Below are 17,027 nucleotides of genomic sequence, written 5' to 3' on the forward strand. Positions count from 1 at the left end.
AGAGGTCATGGGAGGGTCGGGGGCCAAAAACGCAGACGCACCAAGTGCCACTAGCACTAATGCGCCCCTGCGTGGTGGGGCCCCCTTAATGTACTTTGCAGGGGGGCCCCCCTCAAACTTTGTTATGCCACTGCTGTTCCAGAGGATGGGCAACAATGCAGGCACTCTCATCTAAGGAGGCCTTGAATATATTGTAACATTTCTGTGACAACCAAACACGAGATGGACATCTCCAAAACAATCAACCATAACATCTTCTTGTGCAGTTACACATATGGCATTCATTGCAAGGCTTTGCTAGGTCAAACGAGCAAGAATGCACTTTTTGCAAATGCTATTCTTTACTGTTTGCCCAGAAATGTCCAATTGCAAGGGGTCTATGTTTTTCCCATGTAGTGATGTTCTGCATCCTCCAGCTTTAGGAAAGATGCTGCAGAGAGCATCAGCCATCTAGACAATCACTGAATCCTTCTAGCTTTGGGAGTCAGCAAGAGACTATGGGCCAGATATTGCGAGCACAAACGGCGCAAGCGGGCCATTTGCAATCGTAAAAAATGCATTTTGGTAAGTATGAATTCCAATTTGCGATTCAGTAAGAAGTTACCAAATTGGAATTGCGACTACATACTGATTCGGTATTAGGAAGGAGTGTGTCAAGGGAATCCCTTCCTAATACCGAATCACAGAGATATGTAGGAATGTTTTGTGACCAAAATGCAGACACAAAACATTCACATTTTACCCTGACTTCAAGTAGGTGGTAACAGTAGGAGGCTGGCCTGGTTTGTAGTTGGTACCACAGGTACTTACACCGTATACCAGGTCCATTTATCCCTTATCAGTGAAAAGTAGTCAGTGTCTAGAAGCCGGGCCCTCTAGGGGCAGCTGTAGCTGAGCAACCAGGGCTTATCTAGGAGACATGCAAAGCTCATGCAATACCACTGTAGTCACACAGTACTCACACACATGAAAGAAAATACTCAGGGTTACAAAAATAAAGGTACTTTAATTTGGTGACACAAATGCCAAAAATACCATAGAGGCTATACTCCCTTAGGAGGTAAGTAAGACACAAATTATATACACTAGTATGCAGAAATAGCTGTACAAACAGTTAGAAAACACTGCAAATAGTGAAAATCACAATAGTTAGAAATGGGCCCAGGGGGAACACAAATCATATACTAAGAAAGTGGAATGCGAATGTCGGTTTCCCACCTAGGCAAGTGTAATGTGTAGAGGGGCACTGGGAATATTAGAAAACACCACAGGTAAGTAATAGGACCCACCCCAGAGCCCAGGAAAGCAGGAGTAAATAACAGAAACTTTCCTAGAACACACAAGAACACGAGAAAGAAGATTATGCAAGAACCAGAAGAGACTACAAGACACCAACGTTGGATTCCTGGACCTGAAGACCTGTGAAAGAAGGGGACCAAGTCCAAGAAGCACAGAAGAGTCCAGGGAGAAACGGGGCCCCTGCTATCCCGGATGAAGGTGCAAAAGAAGAACCACCGGTGAAGAACAACAGTCAGTACTGCACCCACGAAGACGGATGCGGGTTCCTGGTTGGTACAGATGATGCCCCACGCCGGATGGAAGACTGCTAACTATAACTTGCGCCCGCCATGCACTGCTTATGCCCTCATATATGACAACTCATGACATGTTCTATAACATCATTTATAACATCAATGTTGACATCTCAACTGACATCATTGATGACATCACTGATGAAATCACTTATGACATCATCCAATGAGTGTGTTAATTTGTTTATAATTTATATAGTGCAGTTAAGTAGCATATTACTTATCTACCTTATTGTGTACAGCTTGGGTCCAGTTAATGGGTGTAAGTATTTACAAAACATGTGCGCTTCTAATGCAGCATAGGTGTGAAGAGGTATTGAACAAATTATAAATCATCTTCTCAAGTGTGTCTCTGTCTGCAGGTGACAGTCATTACATTCCACACAAGTTTTTGGTTCTGCAGAAAACGTTTCCAACGGAAGCACAAATCTATGTAGCAGATATCACCTTTCGTAAGCAGCCTTGACTTATTATAGAGAATTGTGTCTGCATGAGAATCTCTACTTAACACAGAAACCTGTGTGCACCACGTACTAACCTGTGTACGTGTGCTTGTCTTGCTTCAGAAGATGGGATATGTGTAAAGTTTTCACCCCACTATGAAGAGTGCAGGTAATATTAGCTTTCGCACCCTTAGATCTTGATTATTTTGACCAAATAATGTCTTTTTTGACAACTATTGCTAGAGTGTATAATTTTAGTTTACAATGTTAATCTAACCTTTGCTTTTTTCAGTGAATTTCTAAGGTTTTTTTGTAATCAAAAACTCATATTTTTATTACACCTAACTATAACGTTCCGTTAACCTTTGATTTTTTTGTGAATTTGTAGGTTTAAAAAAATATATAAATGAATGCTTGATTACCATATATAAATGCAGCTTCCCCTGCAGCCAGTATCCCCCATAAAGCCAACCTTATGCTGCCTTTGGCTGTGCGCAGTGGGGAGGCTTGCCCTAGGGCCTGCCCTGTGGACCCCATCCCCCAGGGCCATTTTTTTATTTCCTCTGCTTAATTTGCCTACTGGGGTTTAATACATAGATCTTCTTTCCTTTGTTTCAGCCACCTTAGCCTGCCAAACAATATCTACTTTAATAGTCTTTTTCTGGCAGTCTAGGTGGCAAAAGCGTCACTTCAAATAAAAAAAGATTTGAAAAAAAGGAGTTCAGCCAGGAAAATAGAAACAACCAGTGTGTTACACCATTATAGAAATCTACACCTGCTCAAGCAGATAACAACACTCCTTTTCTAAATAAAGTACTATTTTGCTGTTTAAGTAAGCAGAGCATTTTGTCATCAAAAACAAGTAGGACTACACAGAACAAGCTTCTCAATTGCTATAATAGTTGCTGTAGGCGGTAACAACAACATCAGTTGTGCAATTATTTTTTCTCCTGACTTTCCATATAGTTATTGTTTCCTCTTTCATCCAAAGTGAACCATTTTTGTTTCTGTAGGAGGCTGGCCAGGTCCAGTTATACCTTATTAGTGAAGTGTAGACAGTGTCTAGAAGCCAGGCTCTCTAGGGGTAGCTGTAGGTAGAGCAGCCAAAGCTAAACTAGGAGACATGCAAAGCTCTTGCAATACCACTGTAGTCACACAGTACTCACACACATGAAAGACAATACTCAGTGTTACCAAAAATAAAGGTACTTTATTTTAGTGACACAATGCCAAATATATCTTAGAGGCTATACTCCCTTAGAAGGTAAGTATTATACACAAAATATACACTAGTAACCAAAATCAGGTAAGGAAACAGTCATAAAATGGTGCAAACTGTGAAAATCACAATAGGTTGAAATGGGCCTAGGGGGAACACAAACCATATACTAAAATAGTGGAATGCAAATGTCGGTTTCCCACCTAGGCAAGTGTAGTGTGTAGAGGGGCTCTGGGAGTGTAAGAAAACACCAAAGGTAAGTAAATTACCCCGCCCAAGAAAGCAAGAGTAAAGTACAGCAAGTTTCCTAAAACACACTAGAAGTTGTGATAAAGAATAATGCAAAAAAACAAACACGACTGCAAGACACCAACAATGGATTCCTGGACCTGAAGACCTGCGGAGAGAGGAGACCAAGTCCAAGAACCACTGAAGAGTCCAAGGAGAACAGGAACCCCCTGATACCCCCGATGAAGGTGCAAAAGTTAAATCTCCGGTTGGAAGAAAAGTCAGAAATGCACTAAAGAAGACAGCTGTGGGGTCCTGCTTGGTGCAGGAGATATCCCACATCGAGTAGATGAATGCAGGCTGGTTTTCATCATTGGGTTCCATCAACAATCCTTGGCTCACGCAAGAAACACGTTTGGCTGGAAAAGGCACTTCTCTGGCCTAGGAGGGACCTGGGGGTCTCAACTCAGGATGAGGAGACCGAGGGGGCTCTCAGCACTTCAGAGAGCCCTCAGAAGACCAGGCAGCACCCACAAGAGTCCCAAAACACAGGGACAAAGGAGTTGCAAATGGCGGCCGTCGCAGCACTACACAAAGGGATTCCACGCAGCCGGAGAACAACTCAGGGAGCTGAGCATCACAGGATAAGAGTGCTGGGGACCTGGGCTAGGCTGTGCACAAAGGAATTCTTGGAACAGCGCACAGAATCCCTAAGAGCCACAAAACACGCAGTGCACAGGGGTACTGTCTGGCACGGGGAGGAAAGCTCTTACCTCCACCAAATTTGGACAGTCATGGTCACTTTAGTCCACCACCTGTGTTCCAGGATCCACGCTCGTCGTCAAGAGAGGGGACCCAGGGGACCCAGAGAACCGGTCACCGCTGTAGAGAGGTGCCTGCTGAAGCAGGGAAGTGACTGTCACTACATTGGAGATTCCTTCAATTCTTCTGGTGCAGGCTGAAGACAGGCAGTCCTCTGAGGATGCACGACCTGGATAACTGTTGCAGTTGCTGGCAGGAGCTTGAGTTACAGAGTTGCAGTAGTCGCCTTGGATACTTTGTTGCAAGTTTGTTAGATTTTTCATCCTTGGCTTGGTCTCCATTAACTTTTTGCCTCTGTTTCCCAGGTCGTTGATGTGTGCTGGACTCTGGGCACTTTACCACTGCTAACCAGTGCTAAAGTGCAAGTGCTCCTATACAAAATGTGTATGTAATTGGTTCATCCATGATTGGCATATTTGATTGACTAGTAAGTCCCTAGTACAGTGCACTAGAGGTGCCCAGGGCCTGGAGATCAAATGCTACTAGTGGGCCTGCAGCACTGGTAGCTCTGTAAACATGGCTCAGACCTGCCATTGCAGTGTCTGTGTGTGCAGTTTTAAACTGTAAATTCGACTTGGCAAGTGTACCCACTTGCCAGGCCTAAACCTTTCCTTTCCTTACATGTAAGGCACCCCTAAGGTAGGCCCTAGGTATCCCCTAGGTATCCCCAAGGACAGGGTGTAGTGTATGGTTAAGGTAGGACATATAGAAATGTGTTTTATATGTCCTGACAGTAAAATCCTGCTAAATTTGTTTTTCACTGTTGCAAGGCCTGTCCCTCTCATAGGTTAACATGGGGGCTACCTTTAAATATGATTAAAGTGTAGATTCCATTTGGGAGTGGATAGACATGTGGCATTTGGGGTCTCTGAGCTCACAATTTTAAAATACATCTTTTAGCCAAGTTGATTTTGAGATTGTGTGTTTGAAAATGCCACTTTTAGAAAGTGAGCATTTTCTTGCTTAATCCATTTCTGTGACTCTGCCTGTTTGTGGATTCCCTGTCTGGGTCAGTTTGACAGTTGGGCTGGTTGCACCTCCCACTAGACAGTGACACAAAGGGAGCTGGGGTGTAGTCTGCATTTCCTGATGGGCCATCTGTGCTAGGACGGAGGGGAGGAGTTTGTCACTCACACCTGAAAGGGATGTGCCTGCCCTCACACAATGCAGTCTCCAACCCCCTGGTGTGTGTTTGGAGCCTGGCCTGGGGCAAGGCATGATTTCAAAAACAAGAGAGACTTTCCTTTGAAGTAAGCCAACTTCAAATGGCAAAATGGGTATAAGAAGGGCACCCAAAAGCCACAGACCTTAGAACACTTCTGGAAACTAAGAGGAACCTCTGCCTGGAGAAGAGCTGAAGAGCTGAGGAAGAAGAGCTGCCTTGCTTGTGACTGTGCTTTATGGAGCTATCCTGCAGTTGGTGCTTCTGCCTGTGCTTGAGGACAAAGACCGGACTTTGTGTTGCCTTCCTTCTTGTGAAGAACTCTCCAAGGGCTTGATTTAGAGCTTGCCTCCTGTTGTTTGAAGTCTCAGGGACAGCAAAGACTTCTCTCTGCCAGCACCTGGAGCCTCTGCTGAGACTCCTACCCTGCCAAGTGGTGCCCATCCAGTTCCTGGGACCCTAAAAGGAGAAGCTGGCAGCCCAAGAGTGAGAGATCCATGCACCGACTGCCGTACGGGGAAAGATGGATGCGCTGCCAGCTTCGCAGCTGAAAATTGACACTCGCCTGCAACGCGACCGGAAGATCGATGCCCGTGGCTGGAGAAACGACGTGCAGAATCTCTGACGGAGGCTGGTGAGATCACAACCCGTGCAGCGTGGTTTTCGGATCATCGTATGGCTGGATTGCTGATGTAAACACCACTGGGCGTGTAATAACGACGCAAGACCTGCCCAGACCCGATAGTGCTGACCCGATCGACGCATTGCTCTCCTGCAGAGAGAAGAAACGACGCACACTGACCCGACTAAAGGAGAAATGACGCAAGGTCTTGCTCATGAGTGATATTGACTCATCGCAAGGCCTTTTTGACGCACACTCGTCCGTGCAGGGTTATTTTTAACGCACCCAAGGTACATTTTCACGCTAACAGCATTAGCGTTGTGTTTAAAATTACATAAAGACTCTTTTTGCATTTTTATTGATAGCTTGACTTGTCGATTTTTGTTGTTTTGGTCTTGTTTTGTTTGGAATTTTTTTAAATATTTTTCTAAACCTGTGTTGTGTAATTTTGTAGTGTTTTCATTAAGTTACTATGTGCGTTGGTACAAATACTTTACACCTAGCACTCTGAAGTTAAGCCTACTGCTCGTGCCAAGCTACCAAGGGGGTAGGAATGGAGTTAGCTGAGGGTGATTCTCTTTTACCCTGACTAGAGTGAGGGTCCTTGCTTGGACAGGGGGTAACCTGACTGCCAACCAAAGACCCCATTTCTAACAATGTTGTAGAGTTCCTGGAGCAGTTTTGCGGTTGATCCAAAGGTAGAAGGTGAAGCAAAGGATGCAGAGGAGTCCAGCTGGAGTCTTGCAATCAGAATCTGAGGAAACACTCACATGAGAGACCCAAAATAGCCCTCAAAGGGGAATTGGTCACCTAACCAGGAATGGACCTATCAGGAGGGGTCACCTGCTGGCACTGGCCACTCAGATGCTCCCAGAGTATCCCACCACCATGGAATCAAAGATGGCAAAACTCAGGGACACTCTGGTGGAGCTATGGGCACCACCCCTGGGGTGGTGATGGACAGGGGAGTGGTCACTCCCCTTTCCTTTGTCCAGTTTCGCGCCAGAGCATGGACTTGGGATCCCTGAACCGGTGTAGACAGGATTATGCAAGGAGGGCACCGTCTTTGCCCTTCAAAGCATTTCCAGAGGTTCTGGGAGGATACCCCTCCCCAGCCCTTCACACCTATTTCCAAAGGGAGAGGGGGTGACACCCGGTCCCAAAGGAAATGCATTGTTCTGCCTTCTTGGGATTCAGCTGCTCAAGCCCCAGGAGGGCAGAAGCCTGTCTGTGAAGTGGCAGCAGCTGTGGCTGCAGTGAAAACCTCAGAAGACTGGTATGGCCGTACTGGGGGTCCATGGTGGGGCCCCCAGGTTGCATGGAATTGGACCACCAATAATATAATCAGTATTGGGGTATAATTCCCAGTTGTTAGACACCTTAAAAGGCCATATGTAGAGTTACCATTGTGAAACTACATATATGTCTTGACCTATATGTAGTGCACACTTATAATGGTGTCCCTGCACTAACGAAGTCTGGGAAAAAGGGCATGGACAACATGGGGGCACCTCTGCTATTGCAGGGGTTCCCTCACACACAGGTACTATGCACCTAGCCTTCAGGGTCTGAAGGTTAGATATATAGGTGACTTATAAGTGATCTGGTGCAGTGAAAATGCCTGTGAAATAGTGCTTACACTATTTCACTCAGGCTGCAATGGCAGTCCTGAAGAAGTGTTTGTATGAGCTCCTTATGGGTGGCAAAAGAAATGCTGCAGCCCATAAGGATCTCCTGGAACCCCAATGCCCTGGGTACCTAGGTACCATATACTTGAGACTTATAGAGGGGGCAGTATTGCAATTTGGAGTGGAATACTGGGTTACTAGTATGCAAGTACAAATCTGGAACAAGAAAGCGCATAAGCACTTGAATTCTGATTAGCAGGACTCCAGTGACACAGTCAAGCATACTGACAAAAACAGTGAAACATACTGACCTGTAGGGCACAAACTATACGCACTGGGGTCCTGGCTAGCAGGACCCCAGTGACACAGTCAAAACACACTGACAAACAGGCCAAAATGGGGGTAACCATGCTAGAAAGAGGCTACTTTCTCACAGTAACCCATTCGCAAACGGAAAGGGGTCCACGGGAGGGGTCCCTAAGGGAACTCTTCCCCTTTGTGTATGCATGCAAAAACATGTTTTTAAGAGCAGGAAGTGGTCCCACGGACCACTGCCTACTCTTTGAAAATGAAAAGAACACTTTATTTTTCTTTTTTAAACACATCCCATTTTCCTTTCAGGAAAACCAGCTGAATTAAAAAAAAAAAAAGATTGCTTTATTTTAAAGCAATCACAGACATCTGGTCTGCTGAGCCCAGCAGGCCACCATCCCTGTGATTATAGCCAATCACAATGGGTCGCAAATTGCGACCGACCTCATGAATATAAATGAGGTAGGTCGATTTGCGAGCCATTGGGAATCGCTACGTGAAGCTCCTGGAGTTTCATACATTCAAATAGTGATTACGTAATTGCGATTTGAAGATAATCGCAATTAGGTAATCGCTATTTGGAAAAATGATATGTACAACAGTAGACTCTTTCTAGCTTGGTTACCCCCACTTTTCGCCTGTTTGTCAGTGTGTTTGACTGTGTTCACTGGGATCCTGCTAACCCAGGACCTCAGTGACTGTGCTCTCTCCTCTAAATTTGGTTGCTGGTCCCTCCATGTAAGTCCCTAGTATATGGTACCTAGGTACCCAGGGCATTGGGGTTCCAGGGGATCCCTACGGGCTGCAGCTGTTATTCTGCCACCTATAGGTAGCCCATGCAAAGGGTTCTGCAGGCCTGCCATTGCAGCCTGCGTGAAACGGGTGCATGCCCTCGTTTTCACTACAGGTCACTACACCAGGTCACTATAAGACACCCCTATGGTAGGCCCTCTCAGCCCAGAGGGCAGGGTGCAGGTACCAGTGTGCGAGGGCACTCCTGCACTAGCACAGGTGCCCCCACAAAATCCAGATCCATTTTCCTGGACTTTGTGAGTACAGGGACGCCATTTTACACATGTACTGGACATAGGTCACTACCTATGGACATAGGTCACTACCTTTGATACCTTTGGTATCAAACATGTTGGAATCGTACCCCAGTACTGTCGCAAGTATTGGACTTATTATTCCATGCACTCTGGGGGCTCCTAAGAAGACCCCCAGCATTGCTACAACCAGTCTTACAGGTTTTCCAGGCAGCCCAGCTGCTGCCACCCCTCAGACAGGTTTCTGCCATCCTGCTGCATGATCTGATCAAGCCCAGGAAAGAAGAACAAAGGATTTCCTTTGGGAGAGGGAGGCAACATCCTCTCCCTTTGGAAAAAGGTGTGACTGGCTTGGGAGGGGTAGCCTCCCCAAGCCACTGGTTTGCTTTGAAGGGCACATTTGGTGCCCTCAGTGCATAAACCAGTCCACACCAGTTCAGGGACCTCCAGTCCCTGCTCTGGCGCGAAACTGGACAATGGAAAGGGGAGTGACCACTCCCCTGTCCATCACTACCACAGCGGTGGTGCCCAGAGCTCTTCCAGAGGGTCCCTGTGTTCTGCCATCTTGTTTCCAAGGTTGGCAGGGAACTCTGGGAGCATCTGAGTGGCCAGGCCATGCAGGTGACGTCTGAGCCCCCTCCTGATAGATGCTTACCTGGTTAGGTGACCAATCCCCCTTTCAGGGCTATTTAGGGTATCTCTTGGGCGGGGCCTCAGATTCGGCTTGCAAGATTCCAGCAGGACTCCTCTGCAACCTCTGTTTCGACTTCTGGCCACTGCAACTGTGACTAGACCCTTCTGCAAATTTGTTTCCACGTCTCCTGCCAGCTTTGCAACATTTCCCCGGCTTTGCATCCCCAGAGGACTGCAAATCTTCAGCCTGCACAAGAAGAAGGAATTTCCCTTTGGAGTGAAGGAGTCACTCACTTGGAACCGCAGGCACCTACAACAAGTGACGACCGGCTGCATGGATCTCCCCTCATCTTGAGCTGCATGGATCCTGCATAATGGGTGGTGGTCCAGAGTAGTCCTCTTGGTCTTCTGTCAGCTGACCAACTTTGGTGGGGATAAGCTTTTGCCTCCCCACACAGGACATTACCCCCATGCACTGTGTCTCTTGCAGCTGCCAAGGCTTGCTTGCATCTCCTCCAGGGGATATTCAGGCAACGTGTAGCCCCAGCCCCCAGCACTCAATCCTGCAAAGCACGGACTCCTGAATGGTTCTCCTGGGGCATGGGATCCTCTTTTGTAGTGCTGCGTGGGCTCCTTCTGCAACTCCTGTGTCCCCGTCCTGTGGGACTCCTGTGCATGCTGCCTCTTCTCCTGTGGACTCTCTGCGATGCTGAGGATCCCCTGTGACTCTCCCTCCTGTGTTGAATCCTCCTGGGCCTTGCTGGTCCCTGGCAGCACCACTTTTCCCCTAACTGCGAGTTTGTCTTTGCCAAGGCTTGTTGGTGGAATTCCTACATCGACACTCGTCTGCAGACTTCCTTCCAGCGTGGGACTTCATATGCATCCTTCAGGAACTCTTCTCTGACTCCAGGGCTGCAGTGCTGACCTTTTCTTCATCACCGTCGAACAACTCCTGCAACTCCCACTCCTCCTGGACTCCACTGTGACTCTCTCCACAGGTCTTCTTTCTTCAGGAATCCAAAGCTAGTTTTCTTGCAGTCTTCTCTGGGTATCTTCTTTTCCTCCTTTTGGGTGGTTTGGGTAAAATCCAGTGTTTTACCCCTGCATTCCTGGTCACTCGGGGTACTGTGTTACTTACCTCTGTGGTTTTCTAGTACTCCCATCTCCCCTCTACACATTTTACTTACCTAGGTGGGGGTACCTTGTTCGTATTCCATTTCTTTAGTATATGGTTTGTGCTCCCCCTAGCGTCACTATTGGTTATTGCTATTTGCACTGTTTTCTAACCTTTTCTATGCCTGTTTCTGATTACTAGTGTATATATTTAGTGTATTACTTACCTCCTAATAGTGGGTTACCCTTCTAGTATTTTGTGGTGATTTGTTCCAAAATAAAGTACCTTTATTTGTGTACAAATTAGTGTGTCAGTGCTGTGTGACTACAGTGGTATTGCATGAGCTTTTCATGTCTCCTAGATAAGCCTTGGCTGTTCATCCACAGCTAACTCTAAAAAGCCTGGCTTATAGACACTGCCTACACTTCACTAAGGGGGATACCTGGACCTGGTATAAGGTGTAAGTACCATAGGTACCCACCACACACCAGGCCAGCTTCCTACATGATACATGGCCCTAACTCCCTTTGACCTTGAAAAATTGAAACAAAAAGATGGAGCCTCAGTTCCCTCAGTTCACTCTACTGTCGCGTAGGTTCTCATTATCCTAATGGGACTACTGGATTCGGGCGGCAGAATCACCTGAATTGTGGGAAACAATACCACATCATGGGACACCTGTCAGCCTAATCTGGGTTTTCCGGCTAACAGCACCTCATCTCTCCCCAAGAGCAGGGATGATTGTAGCAACCGGACGCATGACAGAGACAACTCCTCAGGGGAATTGTGGTCGATCAGATCTCATCCTTTTCTCTCAGTTACATTAGTCTCACACAGGCAAAGACAAACAGAGGCAGAGAATAGTTCAATAAGGTTTAATGAAGTAACTACATCTTAAATAAAATGGCATGTATTGCAATATCTAGGATGATAAAACACGTTAGGAGCAAACTGATAACGAGAAGAGTGAAAAACAAAAACAGTCTCACCATACTATCACTAAGAATAAGATGTATATGATTTCTACCCAAGCTATGTTCGAGCACAGCGTAATAAGCCCTAAACCGCCCTTCAGGTTTTCCCCCCAGGAAGACATCATCCCCCATACCTCAGCAAGGAAGACTGTTGTCTAAGAAGACACCATCCCCACATGGGCCAGGGATATTGTAATCTAAAGCAAGCAGCTGTAGCAAAGGCGATCAGTCGTACAGTTGACTGTACTTGGCTCTGTCCATGGTGTTAAAATGACAAGTCACTCTGTATTATGTCTATTGCAGAAGAGGCAATGTAGTTTAAAGTGTATATCCAGTCAGACAAGGTGTTAATCCCATCATCTACAACGGCTAATGATTTCTGTACATTTTCCTGATCTATTTGCCTTAATTGGGCAGCAGCTTCTTGTCGGGAAAGTTTCCAAATTTCATTATATACTACATATAAGAAGTGCTTTCTGCATTGGCATTTGGGGCCTAACAGAAAATCCTGCAAATCTGTATCATTAGACAGGAGATTGAAGTGTCCTTTAACAACATAAAGTGAGGAACTTTTTAACCATTGCTGGCATAATTTTCCTACACTGTATGTTGTCACAATACCCAAGTGTTCCGATGACACATAGCGAGGGTCTGGCATATTTGTTCTAAAAAAAAAACCTGGAGTTTACAAAACGTTTATGACACCCATTGGTGTCTACTGGCCACAATAACCACCCACCAGGACGTGAAAGTGATGTTGGATGTCTCATTCTGGACTCATCGAGCTGGTGTCCAGTTGCATTTATGGTCTTTTACCATTTGTAAAATATAGCAGGGGCAGGAATATTGGGCACATTCAAATACTTAATTTTTGCTAAGCCTAAACAACTTGTCTATTGTACAGTTTCTTTTAAAAACCTCATTTGAACAGACATCAGGAAGGCTCTAAATAAAGCTCCCTTCCCCTTAATTTGCCAATTTTTTATTTTCCCGCACACTTTTTAAGTCAATTGACTTCAATCAATATTCATAGCCTTCTATAGCTAACCGAGAAACAAACGAATCGGAATACATCGATTTTGTATCAGTCATTAAGATGTGTTGACTTTCCATTACTGGCAATTTGAAATAATACGACTCAGCATTTTTAACATTGTGCCCAGAGAAATACGCAAACTTTTCAGTATGCGTTTTGGAACTCCCCACTGCTGGAGTCGGACAGTGTTCCTACTGCATGTAATTAAACATAGTCTTTGGGGTACTTGCTCTGTGAATGAAATGATGTCCACAATTATAACAGAACATATCTCCATAATTTTCTTTGGATTGATAAACATCCTCACTTTCGAATACAGTGAAATATTGCAAATCAGACATCATAGAAATCAACTGTTTTTAAATCCCAATCATCAGAAACAACTATGGGTGTTATCAAATCATTCATGGAAAGGTTAAGTACATACGGAATTTGGATGACTTCTGCCAGGCCATATATATCAAATGATACTTTATCCCAATCAATCCCTTCAGGAATTGGTATAGCAGAAATGTTCACTAGGGACAGGTCTCTACGGACTTTGTGAGAGGAAAAATGTGGTTATAGGACCTCATCCACCAGTTCAACTGTACAGCGTTCAGGAAGGTAATGACCATGTATCAGTAAAAAGAAAATAATGACAAACCCAATCCAAAGGAGGAAAGCAAATATAGTCAGTAAGAGCCACAGATAGTTCAGTGGAAGAATGAAATAGTTAATTTTGAGCCAAATTATCAGCTTACGTGCTCTTGACTGTTCAGTTACAGAAGAGGTAGACGAGTCGGTGAAAGTGTCATTGATGTCAGCAAAGTATCCAGAAGCAGTTTGTGTAAAAACTGGAGCTGTGTTTGGAAGAAGGGAGCTGGCAGAAGTCTTTTGCGGTGGTTCATAGCAGACATTACCATCCGTTTGTGTAGAATTTGAGTAAAATCGCTCAACATTGTTTATGTTACTTGTTGCAGAAGAAGTTAATGGAACTAATGAAAGATCATTTTCCACCCTCCTCAAGCTCAGAGAGGTGTCAGCGTTGCTGCTTAAAACCTGTATAGAAACATCCTGGTCTGTAGTGAGAGGGATTGGGGTACTCCCCAGGAGTCCTCTCGGTCTGCTGTGCAGAATCGACCATATGGTGTAGCTTGACATTGTCGATGGAGGCAAAGCGATTTTCTTTAGAACCAGGCAGGTGTGCTAGAATGACCGTTCTGGTACTGTGTATTCCCAGGACTGGAACCGGTGTACGATAAGAAGGAACAAATTCAGCAATCTTTTCATGCACTAGATCCCCAACTTTTGGAATCCAGCGGGTAGATGTTATTGGTACATCCCTTATTCCCAAGGAGGCAGCATTGCCAGATGCGTTGTCGTCACAGAACTGTTGTAAGTCCAGCAAGACAGAGATACATTCATTTATGTCAAAAAGTGTATCTGTCGCCTCTGCTCCAGGACCATGAAGATCTGGAACATACATTTGTGTTCCGAACAGTTACTCGTATGAGGTACGCACCCTCAGGGACCTTCTGGGAAGATTATTAAGTGCTTTTTTGGACTCCCTACAGGGGATTGAGCCAACTATGACCCGGGCCTAATACTCTGGCTGTTAAGGATTACTTCGCTCCATGACACTATTTCCCTCGGGATGAAATGGAGACAAGTAATACAGTTGGACCCCTAACAAAGCCATGGCGTCCCTGAAAGCCCTTGAGGTGAAAGCAGGGCCCTGGTTCGAATGAAAAGACGCAACTGCATATGTGCAGATAAAGACTTGCAAATCTTTAAAAATAGTTTGAGCGTCAGCCGAGCGTTGTGGCCAAACCCATAGAAATCTGGAGCATGAGTCAACAGGGACTAAAATGTATTTGTATGCACTGTCAGGTGACCACAGTTGTCCAAGTACACACATTGTAAAGGTTTGTTGGAAATTAGGAGGGGTGTCTGCGGTGGGCATTTGACGGTAGACCCTTTTATTTGCTAACAGATGTCAGAGCAAAGGACATACTGCTTGGTCTGTTTGTATAGACCTGGCCATCAGTAATGTGCTTGTAACAATTATATTGTAGCCGCCACACAAGCATAGGCAGAAGCAACTCCCTCATGCACTGCTTTGATCAATTCTGGTCTTTGATCTTTGTTGGGAGTCCCACGATTACCCTCCCTTGGTATAACTGCTTGAGCAGTATTGAGGCATGATATGCGGTAGGAATATTTGGCAGGTTATGCATTTAACAAGGGCGTGCCGTCAACCGAAGCTTTCACAGCAGCCAGTGTTTCATCATCCAATTTTGTTTTAGAACGAGTTATTACAGCAACAGAAGCCACAGCTACTGCTGACTTGGCTGCTTCATCAGCTTAGGTATTGCCAGCAACGTGTATTCCAACACGCTGATGTCCCAGTGTATGTTATACATGGACATTAGCTAAAGTTTCCTTCAGATTTGCTACTTTCTCCCACAGGAGTCTGTGTTTGATGTTGTTACCTTTTGAATCTCTGAACCCATTCTGGCGCCACTAATGCAGATATTCATTGAAGGACTGGACACAATAGTACGAATCACAGACAATTAGTGTTAGCTGTTCTGGATCAGTGTGTTTCAGTGCCATCACCAGAGCCTTGAGCTCTGCCCATTGTCCCCCAAGGTATGCGTAGAAGTGTGCTGTGGATGGAATTCACCATCCTTAATGTAGCCACTCACGACTGTGTAAGCGGCGGTGTATTGATGTTCCGTGCCTATAGCAGGTTGTGCTAAGCCATCAGTGTACATGATTGTTTGATATTGTTCAATAGGCAATCTATTTGCTCGAACTGGGTATTCAGGTTCATATTGCAAAAATTCTTGAGTTTGTAATTTTGAGTCAAAAATATAGTCAACACCAGTGGCTGTCAGAGATTTGCCCACTGAATACAAAGTAGATGTAGTGCTTTAGTGTTAGGAACGCTAGCTTTGGTAACAGCTTCAAGGGCTGGGACTAGAGATACGACAATGATGCGTTTATCCTGGGCCAGAAGTCTCTCTTTGATGACAGCCATCTGAACAGCAGTGAGAATTTTCTCAGTGGGAGCAAAGCATAGTTCTGCTGTAGAGTACAAATGTGATTTGCATGCAATCGAGACGGTCTCCCCCTCATTGAATGTTACATAGGTGAAACCAATGGCACCAGCAATTACTCTGATGACCAAGTGTTTTTTTCGTCCCCTGTGTGTAAGTGTTTACCTGCAAGCATGTCTTGGGGAATGCTCTGAGATTGCGTGTGTGCGTGCGTGTCAACTGTCCATTATTTACTGGAAAAGTCAGGATGTATCAAGTCATATAAAGGTTTAATGCGTTGTGCATAATCTTGAATGTATGTTCTGCCAAAGTTTAAAAAGCCCAACAAAGATTGGAGCTTTTTGATACTGGTTGGAAGTTGCAGTTGTGCGCACTTTCCTAAAAATTGGGGCACTAGGCTCTTGCTTTCCTCTGATAATTTCTATCCCAGAAACAGGACACTAAGAAAAGCTATTTTGTTTTATTTAAATTGAATTTGTAGCCTCATTCTGCAAATCCCACAACAATGCAGGCTACCCGTCTTATATGTTACATATGATCGACATCCATGAGTTAGATGTCATCTACGTAGGACAATGTCATGTAGAATGTATGTGACACAAGCTGAATACCGTCCTGGACTGTTCTTGTGGGAGTCGGTAAAAAGTTCTGAGAGCCTAAAGCAGTGAAACTTGTTAAGTCCCTATTTTCAGGCACTATTTTTTGGCAGAAAAATCAGTTGGAAATATCCAAGGTTGGTATATATATTTTTTGTGCACTATATTGTTGATAAGTACTGTGCTGTGCGCATTTTGTATAGCAAATGTGCGTGTATGACTGTTTAAATGTCTGTAGTCTAAGACTATTCTATATGAATGGTCCGGTTTAGCTACAGAGAACAATAGATTGTTTATTGGTGAGACGCAGGGTTCGATTACGTTGTGGTATTATAACTGTCTGAGGATTTCCCTCACGGGTGCTTTAGCTTCATGCTTTATTGGATATTGGGGTTGAGGTTGGGGTTGGGATTTAATTGGTATTACATGATAAGGGGAATCTTTATCCAACCCTACGTGGTTTGATATAAGGTGGGGCCTGCACCACTGCACAAACAATGGTGTGAATTTCTACAAGCTTCCTGGGAACAAGGGGTGAGAAAGAGGGTTCAATAAC

This window comes from Pleurodeles waltl, chromosome 8 (genome assembly GCF_031143425.1).
Source record: "Pleurodeles waltl isolate 20211129_DDA chromosome 8, aPleWal1.hap1.20221129, whole genome shotgun sequence".
Lineage (NCBI taxonomy): Eukaryota > Metazoa > Chordata > Amphibia > Caudata > Salamandridae > Pleurodeles > Pleurodeles waltl.